Genomic DNA, 6271 nt, shown 5'->3' on the forward strand with positions numbered 1-6271 from the left:
AAGGCACCGTAGGACAGCACCAAAACAAAATATACAATCATACCAACCAAGATCATGATTAACCCATAGGACAAAAAAGATCTACTCAAACATCATAGGATAACCATAGGTCATTGGGAAATAATATATGGAGTTGAGAACCATGTTTAAGTAGAGATTACAGCGGGAGGAAGAGGTGTTACACTGCTGCATAGAGGGGGAGAGAGTTGGTGTTGATGGTAGCAAGTTGTTGATGAAGATCGTCGTCACAATCCTAGCCCCGGCGGCACTCCGGCATCACTGGGAGAGAGGGGGAGAGAGCCCCCCTCCTTATTCTTCTTCGTTGGCCTCCCCCTAGATGGGAGGAGGTTTCCCCCTCTAGTTCATGGTCTCCATGGTGGTGGAGGGGCCGGAGCCCCTCCAAGATCGGGTCTCCCTCTCTGTTCTCTTATGTTTCGCGCTCCCTAGATCTGGCCGAAAACCGTTTCTTATATTCCCGAAGATTCGTAACTCCGATTGCGCTGATCTTTTGACACGATCCTAATATAGGCTTCCTTGCGCCCGAAGTAGAGATACAACCGACGTTCGTCGAGGGCAGCACCCACCACCAAGCACCAGGGGCCTGGGGCGCGCCCTGGTGTATCGTGGTCTTTTTGGGCCTTTGTTTGCGGTGATTCCAACTCCTAAAAGTCATAAATATTCCAAAATAATTCTCCATTGAGTTGCATCACGTTTGTACTTTGTTTCATATGGATTTTCTGTGATACAAAAACATGCAACAAATAGGAACTGGCACTGGGCACTAGATAAGTAAGTTATTCCTAATAAATAATATAAAAAGTTGCCAAAAGTATGTAAAAGTTGAATAATATTGGCATGAAACAATCAAAAATTATAGATACAACGAAGACATATCATCCATCTGCAAGATCGGCGCCGGCCAACAGCGGAACATAGAAAAGAAGAGTTTTACTCATCTCTTGCCCGTCCGGTGCCATCGCTATGGGATTCGCCATGAGTAGATCCAGCCGGACCTCGGGCGGCTCTTTTTAGGTTCAAGGAGGTCTGCGTCCTAGGTGCAATGGGTGAGAATGGAGGACAGCGACTAACGTAGCCACGTAGGTACACGCAACCTAGTCTATGTCACCAAGACACTTTAGTAAAACCAAACCGGACCCGCATGGTAAAAAAAGTCCTTGTGTCAGATGCGTACCGCAGGGGACGAGCCCACCTAGCTAGCTTGACATGGCCATTGTATTTGTTTGTATATAGTGATGAATGATTCCGGGGTCATTTCCGCAGCTAGTTAATCCGTGGATCAGGTCGATGGAGCGTGCGACTGGATACATGCGTTTAGATGCCACTGCGTCCAGGACGTCCACTCTTTGTGGTGCGGTGGCTTGTTACAAGCATTGGCAACGGGAATTCCCGTGTTTGATTCCCTACCATGGCTTTTATGGCACTCTTTTTATAGCATGCTACAATGCAGGGCGCTGCTAATGGGTTGGCCCACTCAATCGATCTGTGCGAATTGCCCGCATTCTGTCGCATTGAGGTCCCCAAATATATATACGTATACAACGGGCACTCATCATACACACGAGAATGGATATGATTTCAGAAAGGTCCATATTGCTTTTTATACATTTATAGTAGTGAAGTGGGTGTACCGAAGCGGGGCCCTGTGGTCTAATGGCTCAGTGGAAATTAGCTCCTTATGTAATATGGATTCACTAATAGTATCTACAGTCGGGTGCCTCAAATCTGCCTCATACGCCCGGGCAGTGACCGGGCACGTTTATTTGACCCAGACGGACGCCTCAAATGGGCCTCAAACGCCCGGGTTAACCAGCACCCTTGATATCCAGCCTAAATATGGGACGGATATGGGGGCGTACGGTGCGCCCCCATGTCAGACTGATGAAGGGGTTCCAGTAGGAAACACCCTTAAACCCGATGGTCCGAAGCTCATCTGCTTCGTCGGACCGGTGGCGCCGCATGGCGCAGCTCCGGCGGGCCGCATAGTGCCTTGCCCGGCTATTTAAGTCAATCGACAACATCAAAACCCTACCATCCATCCACATTTTCCTCCTCCTGTCTGCCGCCGCCACTTTCCACTCCACCTGTCCGCCTAGTAGCCATGCCCCGGTGCCATCAGGGTGAGGAGCGAGCCATTTCTGACGATGGAGCGTGCTACCTCTTGAGCACTGTGTTGGTTTTCCCTTGAAGAGGAAAGGGTGATGCAGCAAAGTAGCTGATACGTCTCCAACGTATCTATAATTTTGTATTGTTCCATGTTATTATATTACCCCTTTTGGACGTTTATGGGCTTTATTTTACACATTTATATCATTTCTGGGACTAATCTACTAACCGGAGGCCCAGCTCGTATTGTTGTTTTTTTGCCTATTTCAGTATTTCTAAGAAAAGAAATATCAAACGGAGTCCAAATGGAATGAAACCTTCCGGAGTGTGATTTTTGGAACGAACGTGATCTAGAGAACTTGGAGTGCAAGCCAAGAAGTGATCGAGGCGGCCAGGAGATAGGAGGGCGCGCCCACCCCTACAGGGCGCGCCCCCCTGTCTCTTGGGCTCCTCGGGCGGCCACCGACGTACTTCTTCCTCCTATATATACCCACGTACCCCAAAAACATCCAGGGAGCCACCGAAAAACAATTTCCACCGCCGTAACCTTCTGTATCCGCGAGATCCCATCTTTGAGCCTTCGCATGTGTTCCGCCGGAGAGGGAATCGACCATGGAGGGCTTCTACATCAACACCATAGCCCCTCCGATGAGTTGTGAGTAGTTTACCACAGACCTTCGGGTCCGTAGTTATTAGCTATATGGCTTCTTCTCTTTTTTGGATCTCAATACCATGTTCTCCCCCTCTCTTGTGGAGATCTATTCGATGTAAACTCTTTTTGCGGTGTGTTTGTCGAGATCCGATGAATTGTGGGTTTATGATCAAGTTTATCTATGAGAAATATTTGAATCTCCTCTGAATTCTTTTATGTATGATTGAGTTATCTTTGCAAGTCTCTTTGAATTATCAGTTTGGTTTGGCCTACTAGATTGATCTTTCTTGCCATGGGAGAAGTACTTAGCTTTGGGTTCAATCTTGCGGTGTCCTACCCAGTGACAGTAGGGGTTGCAAGGCAAGTATTGTATTGTTGCCATCGAGGATAAAAAGATGGGGTTTATATCATATTGCTTGAGTTTATCCCTCTACATCATGTTATCTTTCTTAATGTGTGACTCTGTTCTTGTGAACTTAATACTCTAGATGCATGTTGGATAGCAGTCGATGTGTGGAGTTATAGTAGTAGATGCAGGCAAGAGTCGGTCTACTTGTCACAGACGTGATGCCTACATACATGATCATGCCTAGATAATCTCATAAATATTCGCTTTTCTATCAATTGCTCGACAGTAATTTGTTCACCCACCGTAATACTTATGCTATCTCGAGAGAATCCACTAGTGAAACCTATGGCCCCCGGGTCTATCTTTTATCATATAAGCTTTCAATTTACTTTTATTTGCATCTTTACTTTTTGCATCTATATTATAAAATACCAAAAATATATTTATCTTATCATACTATCTCTATCAGATCTCACTTTTGCAAGTGGTCGTGAAGGGATTGACAACCCCTTTATTGCATTGGTTGCAAGTTCTTTGTTTGTTTGTGTAGGTGCGTGGGACTTTTGAGGAGCCTCCTACTGGATTGATACCTTGGTTCTCAAAAACTGAGGGAAATACTTACGCTACTATTGCTGCATCACCCTTTCCTCTTCAAGCAAAACCAACACAAGCTCAAGACGTTGCAGTAGCGTAAGTATTTCCCTCAGTTTTTGAGAACCAAGGTATCAATCTTGTAGGAGGCTCATCAAAAGTCCCTCGTACCTACACAAACAAACAAGAACCTCACAACCAACGCGATAAAGGGGTTGTCAATCCCTTCATGGTAACTTGCGAATGTGAGATCTCATAGAGATAATAAGATAAGATAAATATTTTTTGTATTTTTATGATATAGATTGGAAAGTAAAGATGCAAATAAAAGATAGATTGGAAACTTATATGATAAAAGATAGACTCAGGGGCCATAGGTTTCACTAGTGGCTTCTCTCAAGATAGCATAAGTATTACGGTGGGTGAACAAATTACTGGCGACCAATTGATAGAAAAGTGCATAGTTATGAGAATATCTAGGCATGATCATGTATATAGGCATCACGTCCTCAACAAGTAGATCGAAACGATTCTGCATCTACTACTATTACTCCACTCATCGACCGACTCCTGCCTGCATCTAGAGTACTAATTTCATGAAGAACAGAGTAACACATTAAGAAAGATGACATGATGTAGAGGGATAAACTCAAGCAATATGATATAAACCCCATATTTTATCCTCGATAGAAACAATACAATACGTGCCTTGCTGCCCCTGCTGTCACTGGGAAAGGACACCGCAAGATTGAACCCAAAGCTAAGCACATATCCCATTGCAAGAAAGATCAATCTAGTAGGCCAAACCAAACTAATAATTCGAAGAGACTTGCAAAGATAACTAATCACACATAAAAGAAATTAGAGGAGATTCAAATATTTCTCATAGATAAACTTGATCAACCCACAATTCATCGGATCTCAACAAACACACCACAAAAAGAGTTACATCAAATAAATCTCCAAGAAGATCGAGGAGAACTTTGTATTGAGATTCAAAGAGAGAGAAGAAGCCATCTAGCTAATAACTATGGACCCGAAGGTCTATGGTAAACTACTCACAACTCATCGGAGAGGCCTTGGTGATGATGTAGAGGCCCTCCATGATCGATTCCCCCTCTGGCGGAGCACTGGCGAAGGCTCCAAGATGGGATCTCGTGGATACAGAAGGTTGCGGCGGTGGAAATAGTTTCTCATGGTGCTCCTAGATGTTTTTAGCGTACGTGGATATATATAGGCGAAGGAGGTAGGTCAAGGGAGCCACGAGGGGCCCACGAGGGTGGGGAGCACGCACACCCCCCTAGGGCACGCCCTCCTGCCTCGTGGCCGCCTCGGCTGCTTCTTGACGTCTACTCCAAGTCTCCTGGATTGCGTTTGTTCCAAAACAGTCGCGCCCGAAGGTTTCATTCCGTTTGGACTCTGTTTGATATTCCTTTTCGTCGAAACACTGAAATAGGCAAAAAAAAGCAGCAATTTGGGATGGGCCTCCGGTTAGTAGGTTAGTCCAAAAAGTGATATAAAAGTGTAAAGTAAAGCCCATAAACATCCAAAACGGGTAATATAATAGCATGGAACAATCAAAAATTATAGATATGTTGGAGACGTATCAGAGCGCTGGCTCGAGCTCCTTGAGCAGATCCCGGTTAGGTGCGAAGCCTGGATCGCTACGGGGCTACCTCCGGATGCAGTGGATCCGAGGGAGGAGTTGGAGGAGGAGGAGGTAGAGGAGGAGGAGGAGGAGGTGGAGGAGGAGGACTTTGAGGAGGAGGGGGATGAGTCGGAGGACGAAGATGTGGGGGACGCTGACGACGGGGATCTGCAAGCTATCCACATAATACCTACCTAAATATTTCATCCCCACTATGATATTTCTCTCAACATGCAAGCTATCCACATCAGCAAACTTGCCATCTAAGCAAAAACTGATTCCATTTGCAGCCATGTCATCACTATCCCTACAGCTGCCGCCCACACAATTCAATTAGACAAATCATGGGACTCGGTTTTTTTTAGTACACAACAAGCCTGGTCACTGAAGGGACCCGTCCTTTCCATAGGATTCAATTTTTCTTAGGAGTAGCATGTAGCCATCATTCTAGTCAATGAATGGATCCGTCATTTCCTTAGGATTCAGTTTTTACTTGACACAATGCAGTCATAGTCACCAAAACAACCCATCGTTTCCTATTCATAACGGACGATGCATCCCTTCTCCTTCTATAACTGAAGGAAGAGCTCAGATGGCAGAAGCATTGTCTCTCACATCACGATGCATCTCATCTTCCCACCTGTTTCTCATCCAGTTGCGGCCGTCGGAAACGAGCTCCGGCGTGAGCTCGATGCCAAGATGGGCTTGGATGTTGCGTCGCTGCACCGTGTGTTAGGAGCAAGGATAGGATCTATATATTTAACTGGCGATGATCTCTCAGAGTACAGAGCAGTGGTGATTACAGAGGAATCTTAATTCAAACTAGGGTTCATACAAGAGGAAAGGGGAACAAGAGAGAGAGCCGATGTTGCCGTCGTGATACTATGGATGCCCTTCTCCTTCAGTC

Source organism: Triticum dicoccoides, chromosome 2B (genome assembly GCF_002162155.2).
Source record: "Triticum dicoccoides isolate Atlit2015 ecotype Zavitan chromosome 2B, WEW_v2.0, whole genome shotgun sequence".
NCBI lineage: Eukaryota > Viridiplantae > Streptophyta > Magnoliopsida > Poales > Poaceae > Triticum > Triticum dicoccoides.